General features: G+C 36.7%; 1 protein-coding gene across 2 annotated transcripts in view; it reads left to right on the forward strand.

The window, feature by feature from the left end:
• The window catches only part of LOC131432350 (uncharacterized), a 370,503-nt gene that overhangs the window by 221,759 nt on the left and 126,241 nt on the right, over nucleotides 1-22,503 (forward strand). The gene's annotated exons all lie outside the window — the stretch shown is intronic.

Raw genomic sequence — 22,503 nt, forward strand, 5'->3', positions numbered from 1 at the left:
CCCTAATGAAAAATCAACCGAGACTTATGAATCGAGTGTCATAGAATTTTGGCAGATAACATCCGAAAGATGTCACTACTGAACGATAGACGGACTTTCAATTAGTGACTTCAATTGCTTCTAAGAGCTACGCTACACGTGGTCAAATATTTACAGACCAAATATTTCGGTCCGTAGAAATATTCATATGAGTAAAGCTAATCGACAAAACGCGTGGCTCAATGATAAGTTAACTGATTTAGACAATCTTATGCTCACTGGCCCACAACAACGTTAACATGGATCAAGAGTGAAAAGATTATACGAATAACGAAACTGTCACGCCGCTCCCTTTACTATTCGCACAATGATTTAAACTTACTTGGGCTTGTTCGAAAGTAGTAGTATAGCTGATACTCTCGACTTCTGGAATATTACCGACTAAGCAACGTAAGCATTATCAGTTCGTACTCGCATCTCATTCGACACAGTCGAAAATTTCTTACGGTCGCGACGACAGAACCAAAGACAATACAGTGCAGTGAACAATAGAGTGTACGAAATGGGCAAACACGATTCAACAAAGCCTGAAACTTGGCCTACAAGGCCAAATTCAATTTGTATTGATTTCAAGCGCTGCAAAGTTAGACCAGCAGCAACCGAGGGGGAGGTCTTAATGATGAAAAAAATCATCATTTTTGAAAAAAATTTTCAGAACTATCGATCAAAAAAATAAATTCAAATATTTTGTATAATAAAAACCATCAATTCGAACAAGATTTTGTAATTTTTTCGTGGAAAAATATCGGCTATTTTGTAGCTGTTAAACCTTCCCAAAGTAACAAATAACGTTGGGGTCTGGTTTTTTATATTTAGAAATAAGTGCAGTAGTTTTTGAATGACGATGGACACAGACTTTCAAAACTTGCTTTCGAGAAAAATGCGTTTATTTATTATTGTCTATAAAATCGAAGGGAACAATTTATTACTCAAGGGAACACGTAGGCTCTACATTCTCAAAAAGCCATATTTTTTCTTTTGTATTTTGTTATAATGAAACATTTCGAGAATGTTTTGTCAAGTTTTTAAGTCAATCGAAGCAGAAATCTTGGGCCTGTGCTCGCAGCTCTTATTTCTTCGTAGTATAAGATCGGCAACGATTAAGGCCCATAACTTGTTGAGCTTTGTTCCGATTGGCTTCAAAATCAGAAAATAGAAAGAGAATAATAAATGGTTTTTCAAAAGTGTTAGACCCTACCCGCCCCTTAAGGAACGAATGCACCTAACGTTAATGATGTAAGTGAGATTCAATTCAGTGTCAGTAGGATCCATAGTACTAGCCATGCAATGATTCTGTACACTAAGAATCGGCTGCGAAGTCTGTTGAAACAGAAAGGCCAAATTCCACAAAAGGAATGTAATGCCAGGCTTTTAAGATTCAATTCAACAAGGCGTCTAACTGTGTGTACATTATGTTCAAACGTGAAAGAGATGCAATTGCATTTGCTTCGGTTAATAACGGGGGAACAGTGTTGATCATGATAATGTTAAATATAAAATCCCTGTGTACATGGTGGACAATGCCACAGAAGTACCTTCCCCCGCAGACCAGCGATCAGTTCGTTCGGGAAAGTATGTCGCAGTACGGTGAAGTTCTTTCCATCGAAAGGGAAGTATGGCGAAATTTTTTCCCAGGTATCCGGAATGGCGTGCGAGGGGTACGTATGCAACTACGTAAAGCAATTCTATCTTACATCATTTGTGATCAAGACGGGATACATCCGTGTAAAACGTTGATTACGTATGAAAATCAATTGGTTACATGTCAGTTTTGTGAACAACCTGCACACTACGGCATACCTTGCACTGAAACTGCAAAAACAAGGACAACCGCTCAACAACGGAAACTAGTGAATGCAGTGCTCCTGTTTCAAAATCACCTTCACCATCTAACCAACTATCAACTGCAATCAATGTACAAAGCGCATCTACAGCAACTACCAATGAACCCAAGACTGCGATCAACAATGAAAACCGTCGTGGGCAGAATGTGACAACTTCTCGTAACTTTACTTTTGCCGGTTCGGACAGTAAATGGCAAATGACCTTTGCCTTTACTTTCTGACATATCAGAGACTCGGATAACTCGTATCGCTAAGATGCCTAAGTTCGACTCCTCTGGTAGAAGGTAAAAGTTTAGATACGAGAAGCCTTCTGCTTACTTAAATGACCCTTGTCACGTCTCACTTTTCCGCACTTTATTCTTCACATCCTTGATCTTCCTTGAGTACTATGGCTCTATGATTTCATATTCTTTCTCCTCTTATAATCTCCAGTTAGTTTGATATCGTTAAAAAACCGAAAAAAGTAAAAAATTACTGACTGACCAGAAGTCATAAATAAAAAAGTAAAAAGTAAAAAAAGATTTGATGGGATTCCATCACACACAGCGATGAGTGGAGCGCTGTCCGTGCGCCGCTTGCACCCTGGGACGCATAGCCATACGCTACAACTCCAGGCTCTCAAGCAATAAGTTTCGGACAAATCTTCCATTCCGGTGTTATAACTAACTGTATGAGAAAATATCTACACAATGAAAAACACATTGTGTGAGAAACCGTCGTGGGCAGAATGTGACAACTTCTCGTAACTTTACTTTTGCCGGTTCGGACAGTAAATGGCAAATGACCTTTGCCTTTACTTTCTGACATATCAGAGACTCGGATAACTCGTATCGCTAAGATGCCTAAGTTCGACTCCTCTGGTAGAAGGTAAAAGTTTAGATACGAGAAGCCTTCTGCTTACTTAAATGACCCTTGTCACGTCTCACTTTTCCGCACTTTATTCTTCACATCCTTGCTCTTCCTTGAGTACTATGGCTCTATGATTTCATATTCTTTCTCCTCTTATAATCTCCAGTTAGTTTGATATCGTTAAAAAACCGAAAAAAGTAAAAAATTACTGACTGACCAGAAGTCATAAATAAAAAAGTAAAAAGTAAAAAAAGATTTGATGGGATTCCATCACACACAGCGATGAGTGGAGCGCTGTCCGTGCGCCGCTTGCACCCTGGGACGCATAGCCATACGCTACAACTCCAGGCTCTCAAGCAATAAGTTTCGGACAAATCTTCCATTCCGGTGTTATAACTAACTGTATGAGAAAATATCTACACAATGAAAAACACATTGTGTGAGAAACCGTCGTGGGCAGAATGTGACAACTTCTCGTAACTTTACTTTTGCCGGTTCGGACAGTAAATGGCAAATGACCTTTGCCTTTACTTTCTGACATATCAGAGACTCGGATAACTCGTATCGCTAAGATGCCTAAGTTCGACTCCTCTGGTAGAAGGTAAAAGTTTAGATACGAGAAGCCTTCTGCTTACTTAAATGACCCTTGTCACGTCTCACTTTTCCGCACTTTATTCTTCACATCCTTGCTCTTCCTTGAGTACTATGGCTCTATGATTTCATATTCTTTCTCCTCTTATAATCTCCAGTTAGTTTGATATCGTTAAAAAACCGAAAAAAGTAAAAAATTACTGACTGACCAGAAGTCATAAATAAAAAAGTAAAAAGTAAAAAAAGATTTGATGGGATTCCATCACACACAGCGATGAGTGGAGCGCTGTCCGTGCGCCGCTTGCACCCTGGGACGCATAGCCATACGCTACAACTCCAGGCTCTCAAGCAATAAGTTTCGGACAAATCTTCCATTCCGGTGTTATAACTAACTGTATGAGAAAATATCTACACAATGAAAAACACATTGTGTGAGAAACCGTCGTGGGCAGAATGTGACAACTTCTCGTAACTTTACTTTTGCCGGTTCGGACAGTAAATGGCAAATGACCTTTGCCTTTACTTTCTGACATATCAGAGACTCGGATAACTCGTATCGCTAAGATGCCTAAGTTCGACTCCTCTGGTAGAAGGTAAAAGTTTAGATACGAGAAGCCTTCTGCTTACTTAAATGACCCTTGTCACGTCTCACTTTTCCGCACTTTATTCTTCACATCCTTGCTCTTCCTTGAGTACTATGGCTCTATAATTTCATATTCTTTCTCCTCTTATAATCTCCAGTTAGTTTGATATCGTTAAAAAACCGAAAAAAAAAATGAAAACAAAGAAACGGAAACCACTCACAACTCCAAATGGAAGCTCCTCTCCCCCTAGAAGAAGGGTGACAACGAGATCGAACAAAAAAAAATAGTATTGTGTAACAAAAACATGGGTAAATCGACCACGTAAAGCTTATTTATACGCAAATTGACCTGAATAAAAATTGTTTTAAAAAAAACGTAAGCATTAAGGTGTACTGTCAAGAAAAAGGCTGGAATGTCTGATGTCTGTGCCTTTCTGCCTTACATCAGACAACAAGTTTCCAGAATCAACTTTTAATACAGCTATGCGCTTCACTGGAGTGAACAGAAAAATGAACATGGAAAGTTTTTTCTAGCTTTATATGCATAGTACTGTAAAACAAATGCATTCGTACTATCTTCAAGATGCAGTACTCGTGAGTTTCTTCTGGAAAAAAATAAATTCTTTTTTTGTAAATTTCAGAACACCTTCACAATAGAATCGCACTACATTGAGTAACTCGGGAAAAGTTTGTTATTAAAATTCCTACGCTATTGTGGAGTTAATAAATAAATGTCACTTTTAAAACAATTCCAGCATTTTTCAAACTTTGGACAGGTAAAAAGTTATTCATGTTATGTTTGTTCAAGGAAAATGTTAATCGTATTTGTCTCGATCTGTTGATGAAATTTTTCTGGAACTCACCTTTCCAAAGGTTCAGCTGTTAATACGGATAATTATTTCATAGCGACGGTCACACCACGACGTCTCTGCAAATTCCCGTTCGCATAACTACACTTCATAACTAATTTATCAACACAAACATTTGTCGCACGTCCGTCCGTGCCGGCATCGCAAATGCTGAACAAACAGAAGAACATGTAATTGGAAAGTTGCTTCTGACAAACTAGAAACACGGAAGAAAAAAAATAAAAATGATGAGCTGTGTGCTTTTTTTTCCTCCACAGAATGGATCATGTTCTTCTACTTTACATTCTTTTATCCGTGATGGGAAAACTGGAGCACAGCTGCGATTGGAACGAGTCTGTAATCAATGAAACGCGATCGGAACTAGCTCTCGCTAGCAATCTTACAAATTGCACAGATTTACACTCGATAGTAGATGAAAAAGTTATATCCGAGCTTGACAAGAAATGGCTTCAGTGTGGAAAAGGTGAAAAAAGGATAGAATTTTTATCCCGCTCAGATCGCACCGAATTCGGTCACTGGTCCACTCAATACCGAACCCGAAAATTTGAAATTCTAATATAGTCGAACCCAAAAGTTTACTACTTCCGGCAATTCAGAACAAAGTTTTCAATTAGGAAAATGAGGGAATGTGACTGCACAGTGCAAACATTTTACGGGAAACCAAAAGAGAATCGTTAAATTAGGCAACATTGTTATCATAGAAGCCAAACCTACAAACTAGTCCGAATTGCAGATGATGTTTTTTGCATCATTCGATTGAGTTTTAAATTATGTTTTCTCACGGTAAGATGCACAATCGAATATTCGCATCAAAGCAGCAAAATTGGCATCGAAGTGTCTTTGATCTGAGAAAAAAAAACTGTAATACGAACTCAACTAGAATATGGTACGATAAACTGTAAAGAAAAAGAACGCAAGCTTTTCAACGCATTCCAATTCCTCAAAACCTGGATGGAAAAATATTTTCGTTCACTTTAACAGACACAGGGTTTCAGGCAATGGAATATTCGAAAGAGTTGCAAAATCTTTCGATAATCACCAGCAATAAGACGAAAACGATTTATTCATACCCAAGCATGCTGTCGTAAAATTGACTGAAAAACTTCTTGCTGTATCGTTCGTAAAACAATATATAGTTAGAGGTTCAAGGTGGAAACAGAAAAAAAAGGAATTGTTATCAAATCATCATTTCATGTTGTACTACGATGGATTGTTAAATAATTACCTAGAAACTTGGCGAGTATGTATTCAAATATTTCGATCTGCTGCCCGACAGTATACTGAAAGCAAAGCTTTATTCAAACAGGGCAGTAATAATGATGAAAATGTCTTTAATAAGCTCGATAAAGTAATAAGAATGGAAGTTGAATGGAAAAGTATACAAAAAAATTGATTTTAAAACCAAACCTCAAATTTAAAAAAAAAAACAATAAATTCTCTTCAAAAAATCAACTTCCAATATTCAACCCGGAGCGGGAGAACAGATTGGAAATACAAATAAATAAAAAATCACAGAAAAGGTAATATTTTGGAAAAAAGACACACCAAAGACAGGACTCGAACCTGAGTTCTTTTGCAATTTGTGCATACGCATTTACCATTTCTGCCACTCTCAGCTGTGATAAACACAGTTCTACAACAGCACCGAGTTGGTGCAGCGTACATCGAACATGTTTTAATCCAAGCATATTTTCTGTTTACCTCACACATCAGTCTTCTCGCTCTATGCCTAACTTTCCACTCAAGCACTGGATAGGAGAGTATATTTATTTATCATATGTTACCTCAAATATAATTTTCTTGCATCTCCTTATAAAATCCGTTCCATGAATACCAACTTTATGAGCGTTTTCAAAAAATTACAATAAACCGCAGGTCGCCATCTGAAAACATTGAGATTGTAAGGGTTTTCAAGGGATTTTGTAAAACCAGGGGTCGTCATCTTGGATTCTGTGCAGTAATAATGATGATAATGTGTTTAAAAAGCTCGATAAAGTAATGAGAATGGAAGTTGAATGGAAAAGTATACAAAACAAATTGATTTTAAAACCAAACCTCAAATTTTAAAAACCTATAAATTCCCTTCAAAAAATCAACTTCCAATATTCAACCCGGAGCGGGAGAACAGATTCTAAATACAAATGAATGAAAACTCACAGAAAAGGTAATATTGTGAAAAAAAAACACCAGAGACAAGACTCGAACCTGAGTTCTTTTGCAATTTGTGCATACGCATTTACCATTTCTGCCATTTTGGATTTCAGAATGATCTCAAACTTCGTTTTCCGGCATATAACAATCAGGTTCGGTCTGAAAACATTGATATTGTAAGGGTTTTCAAGGGATTTCGTAAAACCAGGGGTCGTCATCTTGGATTCTGAATTGATCTCGAACATTGTTTTCCGGTAACTATGCGTCAAACAAGTTTAAATATTACAGCATACGATTATTTTCATGAGACATATTTTCTTATCATACAAAACCTTCTTTTTACGCAGTATGGCCGTTAAAAAAGCTTATGTTTGAGGAATACCGGGTTAAACGCTCTTCCCAAGTAAAGGTTGCTATAGACGAATTTCGCACTAAATCATATTCGGAGTTGGCAGCCCCCTCTTAGATTTGAATGAAATTATTAGTTGATTGTGTGAATTTCACAACTTTTACTGCTCCGTTTCCATATTTGTAAAGGTGCATTCATACTAAAGATTGACTTATTGGCGACAAATATTTTCCACCACGCAATAAAATAACTTCGAATAAAAATTAAAATAGTTCATTTCGGATTTGCATATTTTAGTGAAAGAAACTATCAAAATGCTATACGGGATTTTTTTTTTGCATTCAGAAGGGCCAAATAGTGGAATTCTCCACGATATTAAACACTATTTTGTAGCATTTTGCTCGAACGCGAAGCAGTCAAATGCTGGCTTTAATCTTACTCGTTAGCTGCGCACTGCGAAAAGTGTACAAAGCTCAAATTAGGTTTCCACTAAACTGATGATTTTTATCTTCGATTTTCAAAGAAACAATCTTCACAGTTTCTAGATAATATTTGGATCTAATGCAATCGACCAGCAGCAGGATGACGCAATCAATACTTTTATCTTTTTTTATATATAAAAAAATAGGTATAGAATTCACTTAAAGGCCGGAATGTCATATACCAATCGATTCAGCTCAATGAACTGAGCGTGTGTGTGTGTGTGTGTGTGTGTGTGTGTGTGTGTGTGTGTCTGTATGTGAGTTGTCAACAAAGAGGTCATGATCTCAGAAATTTGTGAACCGATTTTGATCAAACTAGTGGCAAATGAAAGGTCTCCCCGTCACCCTGAACGCTATTGAATGGTTTTGAGATCGGATGTTCACTTTTTGAGTTATAAACAAAATTTTCAGTTTTTTGACAATATCTGTCACAATTGACCTTGAAACAAAATATGTTTTTAGAATTAGATTCCGCACGGTGATAGCTATCCTACAAGCCATAGACTGTTGAAATTCATCAATTTTCAACGAAGATATCGATATTTGTGTGTAAGCGACTTTTCGCCTAATTCTAGTAGTGGGAGTTTTACGCGTTTGATGATAAAGCGATATTTCGGAGCCAAGTGAAGCACGATTTTTTATGCATCCGTTTTCATGATATTTTGCTTCGGACCGATTTTAGCACGGTTCGTTTTTGGCAACATAATCGTTCGAGTATGACATGTAAACTAGATGATGGCAGCATTTTCAAGTTGAAAGTAATTCCATAATTATTTTGATTTAAACTACTTACAGTAATAATTGCTGGAAGACCATAACACTCTTGTACCATTCGAATCAGTTCGTCGAGATCAGCAAATATGTGTGTGACAAAAAATTTCGTTCAATTTTCTTGGAGATGGCTAGACCGTTTTCTACAAACTCAGATTCATCTGAAAAATCGTATACTCCCAAACAAGGTTGCTGAATTACGTTTGGATCCGACTTCTGATTGCGGAACCACAGGATGTGAAACGAAATTAAAATAAAGTAACCCTTTTTTCTAGTAGACGGCTGAATCGATCTAAGATTCAAATGAGATCTAAGAACCATCTAAGATTCAAATGAAAGGTCTTAAGGTCCTATGAAACATTTTACTTTATTAGTATTAGAATGTCAATCTAACATAAATTAATTTGGTTTATCGGGATTGCAGATTTGGATAGTCGATTACCAAATAAATTCATTTCAGCGGTATTCAGTTTTCGAACCGCAAGGTACCCAACAATTTAATTCGCACTACAATTTCTCAAAGAAACATTTTTAATCAAATGTAAACTTTACAGCTGCTCAGGTGAATTTAACTGACTTCGGCTACACCGATTTTAGAATTCCTGTTCCAGTATCGAAGCTCAATCGTTTTCTCAAAAAAAGGCCAATAATGACGAAAAACTCTGAAATGGAACTTACTTAGACTTCTCACGGAATGTTCAAACGATTGTTATACGTTAGGATTCAAATTCGATACGATTTGCAGTTTCGACAGGGTAATGAGTGATTAAAATCTCAATTTGCCATTTAAAACGACGATAGTTAAAATGTTGTAATGAGAACAAAAACACCGGAGAATATTCATGTAAAAAACACTTGCGGATTGATCAAAAAGGTATCATCTCACTGCTAGGTGGATTTTTAAGTGAAACTGGCTTTGCGAACGTCCCGCAATCGATTCAATACTGAACTAAATTCTTGATACTAGAACTAGAACCGTGCTCTGGACCTGAACTAACCAGAATGACTAACTTGCTTTATTTTCTGCTCAGTCAACTGCGCAGGCTAGAATGAATGAAATATATTAAGTGTCAACCTTTTATACCTTGAATTTTCTACTTTGATACTCGTTGATACCAAACATTTCAGAAAACTTTAATTTTGAATTATTTGTGATAATGTCATACAACTGAAAATGTTATCATGAATTGATGACCATATTTTCGATGTCATATAGCAAAAGTTATGTTGTATCTAACAAAAGATATTCGCGATCAAAAACTTATCACTCTCTCAGAGTGATAAATCTTGTAAAGTAAGTCGTATTCACGACAAAAAAAACGACTGCATTTTTAGTTTTTTTTTCCTAAATTGATCTACACTGTCTTTTCAAAGAGGATTTTTTTTAATGCCAACGATTTAAAAGATTACTCCGAAACGCACTGTCTGCCCTGACGTCTCGGATGAAAACAAAATTTGGATTAGTTACGTCTTCTTAGCGGTTCATCTTAAACGGCTAAATGCACCAGCAGTTCAATATGAACTGCTACTACACCGATAAGTCAAAGACGAACGTAAATACAAAATTAATAAGGTTTTGTGCACCTTTGCATAAAAAGGTCAGTAGTGATCAAAATCTCTGGATGACTAAAAAATTTGTTCCCGAAAATTCAAAGTAAAATTATAAAAAACACAATACTTTATTTGAATGAAATTTTGTCCCAATTATTCCCTGCCAACCTTTCATATGCATCAAGATGGGCATTTTTAAGCAAAACAGTTTTCCATAAAAAAAAGTTGAACTGTAAAAAATTCGAACATACAGCTACTTACTGTAGTAATAAGTCCAAATGTATCAAATGTCAAGGGCCTCATAAGGATAATCTTTGCGATAAAGATGTTGAAAAATGTGTTTATTGTGGGGAAAGTCCTCATGATGATCTTTCAGTGTGCGCTGCATTTAAGCTGCGTAAAGACAAAATGAAGCTTTCTTTAAAAGCACGGTCTAAGCGCACATATGCAGAAATGCTCAAAACGGTCATACATGTCTCCCCTTTGGAAACCGAAAACGGTTTTTCAAATCTTGCGGAGCCAGAGGAATCTGACTCTGACGGAAATAGTGAAGATACCTCGTTTGTCACTCCTCAAGGGTCTGTTAAGAGGAGATTACCAAACCATAAAATACCAAAAAAGACACCTAAAATTACACCTTCAAAAAAAGATCCCCGTGTTAAAGCTAAAAAGCCAAATTTAAAACCAAAAACTGTGCCTCCTGGTTTGTCAAATTCACAAACCAATCCAGGAACTAGCTCAAGAAAAGACAATAATCCAGTGGGCTCCATTTCACATTCACCGACAGGATTACTGAAATTTTCGGAAATTGTAGAATGGATTTTCGCTGCATTCAATATTTCTGAACCTCTAAAGACCATCATAACAGCATTCCTTCCAATAGCTAGAACTTTTTTGAAACAGTTATCAGCTCAATGGCCAGCTCTTTTAGGTTTTGTATCATTTGATGGATAATTTATCATCCGCCGCAAATGATTCAATCACTGTCCTGCAGTGGAATTGTCGAAGCATCATGCCAAAACTTGATTCATTTAAAGTTTTGTTGCATAGTCAAAATTGTGATGCATTTGCTTTGTGCGAAACATGGCTTACATCAAACATAGCCTTAAATTTTAATGACTTTAACATTATACGTCTCGATAGAGACTCCCCGTATGGTGGAGTGCTTTTAGGAATTAAGAAATGTTATTCCTTTTATAGATTAAACATTCCTTCGACTTCTAGTATAGAAGTTGTTGCTTGTCAAATAAACATTAAAGGAAAGGACATTTGCATTGCTTCGGTATATATTCCTCCAAGAGCTCAAGTTGGACAACGACAGCTTAATGAAATTGTCGAAGCCCTTCCTGCTCCACGCTTGATTTTAGGAGATTTCAATTCGCACGGAATGATGTGGGGTTCCGTTTACAATGATAGCAGATCATCTCTAATATATAATATTTGCGACAATTTTAGCATGACGGTACCTCCTGTACGTCCAAGTGCATTAGATTTATCTCTTTGTTCGACTTCAATTCGACTAGATTGCACCTGGAAAGTATTTCCTGATTTACATGGTAGCGATCATTTACCAATCATCATCTCAATTAGCAGTAACAAAGGCATTGCTAATTCAGTTAATATTCCATATGATTTGACAAAAAATATTGACTGGATTAAATACCAAAGTAATATTTCAAGTGTCTTAACATCAATGGAAGAGCTCCCCCCACTTGAAGAATATGACTTCCTCGTTTGTTCGATTCTGGAGGCCGCGGAACGAGCCCAAACCAAACGATTTCTTGGTCCATCGTCTAACAGAAGGCCTCCAAACCCTTGGTGGGACAAAGAGTGCTCAGATGCTAAGCACGCGAAACAAAATGCTTTCAAGACGTTTTTAAAACGAGGAGGAGGAACTCCTCAGAATTTTGAAAATTTCTTGACTTTAGAAACCAAGTACAAGAGCATACTTCGGGCCAAGAAATGTAGCTATTGGAGACATTTTGTCGAAGGTTTGTCAAGAGAAACCTCAATGAGCACTCTTTGGAATACGGCCAGACGAATGAGGAATTGTAACGTAGGAAATGAGAGTGAGGAATACTCGAACCGATGGATATTTGATTTTGCGAGGAAAGTTTGTCCAGATTCTGTACCTACGCATAGCATTATAAGAGAATCTTTTCCAAATAATGGGTCCATTGATAGCCCCTTTTCAATGATGGATTTTTCCATAGCACTCATGTCTTGTAACAATAACGCTCCTGGGTTGGACAGAATTAAATTCAACTTGGTGAAGAATCTGCCCGACCTCGCAAAAAGACGTTTGTTGGAATTGTTTAACAAGTTTCTTGAGCAAAATATTGTTCCACCTGACTGGAGGCAAGTGAAAGTTATCGCCATTCAAAAGCCGAGGAAACCAGCTTCCAATCACAACTCATATAGACCCATTGCGATGTTGTCCTGCATCAGAAAATTGTTCGAAAAAATTATTCTACGACGTCTCGACACTTGGGTCGAGACGAACGGTTTGTTGTCAGATACTCAGTTTGGCTTCCGTAGAAATAAAGGGACGAATGATTGCCTTGCATTACTTTCGTCTGACATCCAAATTGCCTTCGCTCAAAAGCAACAAATGGCATCTGTATTTTTAGACATTAAAGGAGCATTTGACTCAGTTTCCATTGATGTTCTTTCAGACAAGCTCCACCAACATGGACTTCCACCGGTTATAAATAATTATTTGCACAACCTTTTGTCAGAGAAACGCATGCATTTTTCACATGGCGATTTGGCAACATTCAGAATTAGCTACATGGGTCTACCGCAAGGCTCATGCCTCAGTCCGCTCCTTTATAATTTTTACGTGAATGACATTGACAGCTGTCTAGTAACCCCATGTACACTAAGACAATTGGCAGATGATGGCGTAGTTTCAGTTACTGGACCCAAAGCTATTGATCTGCAAAAACCATTGCAAGATACCTTAGATAACTTGTCCGTTTGGGCTGTTCATCTGGGTATCGAATTCTCTGCGGAGAAAACAGAGCTGGTCGTCTTCTCAAGAAAGCATGATCCCGCGCAGCTTCAGCTCCATATGATGGGAAGAATGATCCAACAGGTTTTAACTTTTAAATACCTCGGGGTATGGTTCGATTCCAAATGCACGTGGGGAGGACACATTAGGTTTCTGATAACAAAATGCCAACAAAGAGTAAATTTTCTTCGAACAATAACAGGATCTTGGTGGGGTGCTCATCCGGAAGATCTAATAAAATTGTATCAGACAACGATACTTTCAGTGATGGAATATGGATGCGTTTGCTTTCGTTCCGCTGCAAACTCTCATATTATCAAACTGGAGCGAATTCAGTATCGTTGTTTGCGAATTGCTTTAGGCTGCATGCATTCGACACATACAATGAGTCTGCGACTGCTAATAAGATGTGAGGTACTGAATCCTCTGGTTATTAATAACTTCGAAAGGCTAGTTGAGCTTCAATCTCAAACAAGATTCATGACAGTATATTTTAACCATATGTCACAGGAAATCAACCCTTCAAGATATATTCCTATCCGTGTCAGCATCCTAAATGTCCCTGACTCAACTTTATTTTTCGACACATCCATGCAGCGCGAAGTGCGTGGAATCCCGGAACACCTACGCTCGATGGAAATCCCAAAAATATTTACAAGTAAGTTCAGGCATATTGACTCTGAGAAAATATTTTACACGGACGGATCACGAATTGAAGAGGCTACTGGGTTTGGTATATTCAACAATAATGTTTCGGTCTCATTTAAGCTTCAAGAACCTGCATCTGTGTACATAGCAGAGTTAGCAGCAGTTCATTATAGTTTGAGTGTAATCGTCACATTATCTCCAAACCATTATTTTCTTTTCACAGATAGTCTGAGTGCAATTGAAGCTATTCGCTCAAACGCTGCTTGCAAAAATGAACCTTTTTTCTTGGGCAAAATAAAACAGTGCCTGAACGTCATATTGGATAATAATTATCAAATCACAATAGCTTGGGTTCCGGCCCATTGCTCCATTCCAGGCAATGAAAGAGCCGATATTTTAGCCAAACGTGGTGCTATTGAGGGTGAAATTTATGAGAGACCGATTGCTTTCAACGAATTCTATAGCGCGTCTCGCCAAAGAACACTTGCCAGCTGGCAAGCTTCTTGGGATAAAGATGATCTGGGTCGGTGGATGCACTCAATTATTCCTAAAATATCGACAAAGGCATGGTTCAGGGGACTGGATGTGAGTAGAGATTTCATTCGTGTGATGTCCAGACTCATGTCCAATCACTACACGTTAGATGCACATCTCCTTCGAATTGGACTTTCCGAGACTAATCATTGTGCTTGCGGCGAAGGTTACCGCGACATTGACCATGTTGTTTGGACATGCGTGGAGTTTCGTGATGTCAGATCTCAACTAATAAATTCCTTGCGTACCCAAGGTAGACTATCCAATGTCCCAGTTCGCGACATTCTTGCTTGTCGTGACCTTCCATACATGAAACTTCTTTATCATTTCATTAAATCCATTGGAGTTCCAATTTAAATTTTATTTTATGTTAGACTGTTTTCTCTTCCATGAGTTCAACCAATAGCCAACTATAGGATATTGAATATAAGTGGTGAACTGATACAAACAATCCTGAAATAGTTATAAGATCATGTAAAAAATAAATGTATTTTATTTAATGTAATTTAAAATAGCAACTCGCTTGATAAAAACAGTGTTTAGATTAACTAATGAGTACCAACATACTAATATGATATTCGAAATGTATTAGGTTTAAACTACTATGTATTGTGGATGCCACGGCGAAGAAAAACTTATGTATATTGCCTATGAATTAACGTATTTATTTTCATAAATATTTTCTGCAAATATCGGGCAACTAGTAATAGGGTATTTAGTGAAATTTTCTCACAAATTAAGTTTCAATGGAATCTTGTATGATTTTGAGTTTTGTTTAGTTTTCGAAAAAGAACACTGAATAAAAAACTCAATTTAACAAGAAATAGTTTATAGTTCAATAGTAACTTTTTCGTTCTTTAAAAACGCCCATCTTGCAATGTATGAACAGTTAGTAGGAAACAAAATGACTATTCTTAGGACAAAATTTCATCCAAATCAAAATGTGTTTTTTGTTGTTGTTGTAAATCGACTTTAAATTCTTAAAACCGATTTCGTTCAATGCAATGCAGTTGATGAGTTTTTTTTTCAATATTATTTTTGGGAACTTCACTAATTTTGTGAAAATCACTCTTTCAACACTTATTTGTAGGATTTATCAACTATAGCCATTTGAAATAAAAAATGGAAAAAAGTTTGGTATTTCTCAAAAAATAGAAATGATGTCCAGATTTTTTTTTCATTCGTGCATGAAGGTTTGGGTGTAACAGTTTTGCTAGTGAAGCTCCCGGTCGTCAAATGGTGAGATAACTAAGTCCTCACAAGTCCCTATCTTATACCTTCCCGAGCGTCTACGATGACATTTGGTCAATAGAACGGCGTCAACTGGGTGCTATCGCCTTCTGCGTTAGTAGCAGAATGAGAGGGTGCGAAATGACTTGTAGGTTGAAGCCCATCCTAAAGTGCAGTGTTTATCATAGTATATTACAACATATAATTCTGTTGTTTATTACATCATGTATTATTATTATTATTTTTATTATTATTACTATTATTATTATTCTCAAACAAACCATCAGGCGGGTTCAAGCATGTATAGCGATATGCTTCATCCATGCACTGGATATTATGGTTGGAAGAGCATCTTTTATTCCCGCGGAATACGAGTAAGTGACTCTACTTACATATCCGCCCAACCCTTTTTGTTCGGTTTTCGGTAACAGCTATAGTAAGAAGGTGAATGGATGATTCATATCGGGGCTACTGTAAGTCTACCCGCATCCACTGGCAAGTCCTTGAACTGATGGTGGCTTCACTTCACATCACATCACATCACAACAGTCTTGCTAGTGAAGCTCCCTCTTTCTTGTAATTTTTTTAAAGCAGAGATATAACCAGCAAACGAGTGTCACATCTGTTTGTCGATGGTAACAACTTGGACTCAATATTATTGAGTGTAGATAAATCAACAGTATGGTGAACCAATAAAAATATCGCCTCCTAACCCAAATTGATAATGTTGTAATAAAAAGCATCCTTCATCGTTCCTGCGTCTCAATTTATGATCTTTGCAAATAAATGGAATTCGAGCGCGGAGACTTCGAGCCTTACAAGATAAAGTACCGTTGAAATCTGCTTTACTTGGATGAGCTGGCTCTGTGAAAAAGTTAACCATTGTAAATGTCTGTAGGTCAATATCGAGTAAGAAGTCGAGCTTAAGAAAGATTATATTTTGTTTTGTCGAAAATAGGTTTTGTTTCTATTTTTGATATACAGCCTGAGATGTATTTTTATAATGAGTCAAAACCGGTATTCTAATCAATTTTTAATAACTTAACTAAAAAATATGTTGAAATTTTTGAAAATTTATCTCGAAAAAAATTACCACTTCTTCACTATATTCGATTTTCTAGGCCAAGCGCATGGAATGTCAAAAAGTATTGTTAAGTAAACTTTAAACTGGTGTTACTCTGTCGAGTGTTTGACAAAGCAGTTGTTTCGAAGACCACGATTTTGTAGAGAATCACTGTTCAAGATGAAGTGTTAGTCAATATGCCTAATTTGATGATTTGATTGCAATAACAGTTAGTAATTTGTAAAAAAAACAATGCTCCTGGTAGCCGCTAAAGAGAAATGCATGAAAAGCTTTTCAATAAAAAGCTTAATGCACGAACTGATAACAGATATACAAGGTATAGCAGCCTCTCAGTTTACTCATCTGGAATTCGATTTGTTATTCAGTATGTTTTCTAATGAATTCAGAGTCAAATGTAACCGAACCGATTCCGACTCGGATCGGCTCGGTTATATCTGATTCGGAATTTTTTTTTGAAATCATGCTGAATTCCGAACCAAATTCCAAACGAGTTGATTGGGCTGGTGGTTAATCGCAGATGTCGTCGAGATCGAAAAAATTTTGAGTGGTGCAACCACTTCATGCTTAATTTTGCTTTGCTGTAGGTTAATATCACATTTTTTTCGTTTTATTCCGATCTTCCGATTGAATTCGCGTGTGATTTCAACGACATGAGAATAAAATGCGTATTTTACACATGTGAACATCGTGTGAAAAGTGTTCCAATCGAGGTTGGAAAATTTTAGTTGAGTCTTACTTTTTTACGCATTTTTTTTTCGTGTCTCAGAATGGAGTTCAATTCTTAAGGTGAAATGTAGCGTCATAAAATGCGCGCAAAATTTTATCCGCTTCAGTTGAACGAACCGTCGCACAAAGCATACCAAGAAAAACGGACACATAGAAACAAGAACTTTTTTCAATGATTGAGCGCAGTGGGCTTAGCTCTCGTTATATTGGCTTGTAAAAAAGACTGGACGTAATGGATTTTTGAATCCTTCACACTTTGAATGTATGCTAATTAAATCGTTATTGTTAGTGATTACTATTACACCAGCGCTATAAATCATGAGTAATTATGAATGTTAGTGATGAGGTTATATGTATAGGTATGTATTGACCAACTTGCTAACCATGTATATGCCTGTTGTTTTTCAATGTTTATCACATTGTTTGTATCACGATGATACTTGGTTTGTATTTCATTCAGTAGCTTGTCAATGATAAAGTTATAGTTTTGCTATAAAAATTGCTATAATCTAAAATAATACATGTTATACGATATCACACAGCCAGGTTTTATTGCTTCAGCAACATCAATGCATTGAACTCAACAGAATTGCATATTATTAGCATTATAAATGACAGTTACTTAGAAAATAAACAATTTCTTACAAAACCCATTTTATTGTATTCAACTCGTTTTTATTTCAACACAAAACCCAATGCTGCATAAATTCGCGTCATAATTTTATATGTAATTTTTGCTCACGATATAATGCCACCGAGTCCACCGTGCATTTCTCACACCACCTCAATACGAAACAGCAGCGCGCAAGCAATAACAAAATGCGGAAAAGTTTATGTAAACTTTTTCAAATTTGGGTTGATTTAGCTAAAATTTTATAATTTTGAGTTGCATTTTCAGATTCTGTGTGAAATTCTGCTACAAACACTACTTTTCAGTTCTAAAATCATCCCCGTGGGACGGAACAGTGACCGTTTATACATTTCAAAAACCAATTACGGCTCGGCAAAGCAAAATTTCAAAATTCTAAGAATACTTAGTTATGATAAATTTGATTTCGAAAACTTAAGTGTTTTTGGTTTTTCGAAAATCGGTCTAGTTTTTGAATAATCGATCAAAAACGCGATTTTCGCATTCCACTACATTTCACCTTAAATTCAAATGTATTATTGCTGATACTCTCGGTTCCATAAACGATACCGAATAAACGACGTAAGTGACTATGACTCATTTTCCCAACCACTCGATTTTCACATAGATCTATACTGATTCAAAGAATCTAAAACTTGTTTGGAAGCCGCTATTATGTCATTGATTAAGTTTGAAAAACTCGCTTGAATACCTCTAGTTCCGAAGATGTTATTTTATAAGTGGCGTACTGGACAGACCGTACCTTATCCGCTCAATATTGTCAGAGATGTCGGAGGCTATTTAGGCAAATGAGCAAAATGAGTCACTATTTCAGGAAAAGAGTGTATTTTCATACATTACGGTCAGAAGTTCTCGGAACATGACCTGTTTTGGGATTTTTTCAGAAATTGAGTCGTAACGCACATTACATTGGTTGATATAACTCAAGGGGTATTTCTGTTATCATAATCTTCCTTGAAGTGTAAACTCAGGCGTTATGTTTTAAAATTTAAAAAACTTAACACACACGAAATGAAATTGTATTATGAACGAATTATATGCCTTCGTATTGTAAAATAGCAAATTTCTGAACATTAATTTGAGTTCATATATTAAGAATCATTGATAGATAAGTATTGATACAATGCGGGTTTTAGCAACGACTATTATAACATTTAAAACAGTTATTCGATTATAGTATACTGTCATACTTTTTGCCAGATATATTCAAACGAGATACATGAGAAAAAACCTCGTGAAAACATATTTCATATTAAAACTTTGCAATTATGTTGTAATTTGATTCAGAAAGTTCAAAGTCAGCAGCGTATCTAGTGAAGGTGAAGGCTGCACTCGCCCCTGGTGCAACGTTTTTAGGGGGGCAGCAAATCAATCCTTGAAAACTTTTTTTTGTGCGTCCAAGCGATCTCTACGGAGATGGAGCTTTTTTTTTCTTACTATACCCACGATGGGGGCGTCAAATCGTATTTTGCCCCAGTTGACAAATTTCCTTGGTGCGCCACTGTTCAAAATGCTATTCGGTAAAAAATATGGAATTAGGAGCATCGATTGAAATATAGATTAGAAATTTTCAAGTAAGACGAGTTATTATAATTGTGTCATAATTGTCATAATCATAAATGTGTCATAATTTCATGAGTAGATAAAATGATTGGTTTCATGACTTTGTTATCACGACAACGTCAACGGATTTCTTTCCATGTAGGTTCGTTTGAAAGCGACTATTGGATCTTTGATTAATCTGGCTAGGTCAACACTTCTGGTTTCTGGATATACTCGTATAAGAGACCTAAACGACAAACCGCACTCTTTTCTACGGGTACGGGTGCCGATTTTCTCATTTTCAACGGATACGGGTCGAGTTCTAGTTAAAAAACCTTTGTCGGGATTTTTATCGGGTACGGGACGGGTTCGGCTTGGAAGAAAAAATAATTTAAAAACTAATTAATGTAAAAGCTTTTTTATTTCGATCGGGTACGGGTCGGGTTCGGGTTTGGAAAAATTCGGTTATCTCTAAATACAATGACCAAATAAAAACATTGTCCAATTACTAAGTGGATGAAGAAGCGAACGAATTTCTCTATCGAAAGGTGATGTCATATACTTTTAGATTCAGCTCAACGAGATTGTAAAATCTGTACGAGGTGTTCGAAGTTCGAAGATTAAATGGCTGAGACTTTTGGTTCCGGAGATATAAAGGTATAAGTGACGCAACCGACAAAACGCATTGCTTACTTTGTGCTAATTTTCTTTGAAGAAGACTAATTCGGTTTCAAGAAACTTATGCCCATTTGATAGCTACTATTAGCCCATTGATGCAGTTTGCAGATCAAATGGCTGTCACTTTCGATTCCAGAGATATAACGGAATAAGGTACGTAACCAACAAAACGCGTTGTTTTTACGAGCTCAATTTTCTCGAAGGTGACTAAACCAATTACAACAATATTAAGCTCGGTTAAAAGCTTTTATTGAGTCACTAATTGAGTTCGAAGATCAAATGGCTGTGATTTCTGGTTCCGGAGATATAATGGTATAAAAGACGTAACCAACAAAACGCGTTATTTCATTACCGCTCAATTCTCATAGAGGTGGCTGAACCGATTTCAATAAGCTTAGGCGCGTTTGAGAGCTACTATTAGGTCATTGATCAAGTTCACAGAACAAATGGCTGTCACTTCTTGTTCCGAAGATATGATGATATAAGTGACGTAATCGGCAAACTTATTTTTACCGGTCTTTTCCCTCACAGATGGCGGAGCCGATATCTACAAGTCTAGGCTAGTTTGAAAGCTACTATTGCATTCCGCTTCTTACGATATAATATGTAGTATAAGAAACGTAACCGACTAACTGCACATTTTTCATCGGTTGATATTCCAGAAGATGATTCAATGAGTTCCAATAAAGAATGTAGCCGGGTTTGCATATAAAAACTGACCCCAAACAAAAAAACCTGTTTTGATCCACCTAGTTGTGTAATTATGCCTTTCTCATATTACTCATAACATCATAAATATTACTGTGGAATACGCATATTTTTTCAAATTGCATATTTTTTCAAATAAATTTCAATTGTGAATTCAATGACATTTGTTTATTCTTTCGGTCGCACTTATCATACAATAGCTAAAAATTTTATCAAATTTATTTATTTTATCAAATTTTATCAGAATAGCTAAAAAATTTTATCAATTTTATTACCGCATCACCGTCTTTTACCAATATCACACAACATTAGCAGCCATCCGTAACCGTTTCGATTCCTTTATTGCGTGTACGAAATAGAATGAAGCACGCATCGTTCGTTTTGTGTTTTCTTCTTTTTTCGGTGCTGTACATATTGTCAATCTACATGGCGATTTGAAAACTTTGACACTCATCGCCCTGTAGCTGCGGAACCGGAAGTCGAATCCGGATGAAATTTCGCAGTAGCTTTGAAGATAATATGAGCTTCAATTCAAATTCTGATTTATTAAAATCAATTCAAGCATCGCAGATAAATCGAAGTGAGTTCTATTTTTGGAGTTTTTCTTCACCAGTTGGAGTTCGGTGCTTCCGGTACAGGAAAAGGGGGTATCAGTAGTGCCGAACAAAGTTTTTATTCCCACAAACTAACAAGTTCTGCAAACTAGAAGAATTTATCAGATAGTTTCATGGGATTTGTACCTGTTTTTGACCATCGTATGTGAAAAAATACTAATGGGATTGGTAAACTTATCACGCTTTAGTTCCGAAACCGGAAGTCGAATTCGGATGAATTGTTAGAAAACTATAAGACCTATCATTTGAATCTTATGTCGTTTTCGCTTGATGCCAAAGCTAACCCAGTTTCCACCCTAACTGCTGTTAAACCGTTTGGTTGAAGCTAGTTTCTAACCTAGGTTCAACGTTGTTGAACTGAAAATCGAGTCAGTTTCGAACCTGGTTTTTATATCAGGTTTGCTCAAAACCGCCGTTGCTAAGTGTGGACCCAATACAGTTTTGTGAAAAGTGTTTGTTTGATCAAACTACCCTGGGTCAGTTTCAGTTTTCTCAAGCGAAACCGACATTAGTTTGTGAAAATCGGTTGAGCCGTTTGAAAGAAAAATGAGTGCACACTATTTCACAAATTTTTACGTATTACCATGTAACTCCGAAACCGGAAGTCGGATCCAAATGAAATTCAATAGCAGGCTATGTTACGGTTAGTCCTTTTATTTGAATCTAAGTTTGTGAAAATCGGTTAAGCCATCTCTGAAAAAAGTGAGTGCATATTTTTTTTCATTTTTTGGTACATATCATCCTATATCTCCGGAACCGGAAGTCGGATCGGGATGAAATTCAATAGCAGGCTATGGGACCATGGGACTTTTCATTTGAATCTAAGTTTGTGAAAATCGGATCAGCCGGCTCCGAGAAAAGTGAGTGCATATTTTTGTTACACACACACAGACATTTGCTCAGTTCGTCGAGCTGACATTCGGCCCTCCGGGCCTCGGTTAAAAAATCGATTTTCACAGTGATTGCATAGCCTTTCTATATAAGAAACCCTTTTAACC

Source organism: Malaya genurostris, chromosome 2 (assembly GCF_030247185.1).
Source record: "Malaya genurostris strain Urasoe2022 chromosome 2, Malgen_1.1, whole genome shotgun sequence".
Lineage (NCBI taxonomy): Eukaryota > Metazoa > Arthropoda > Insecta > Diptera > Culicidae > Malaya > Malaya genurostris.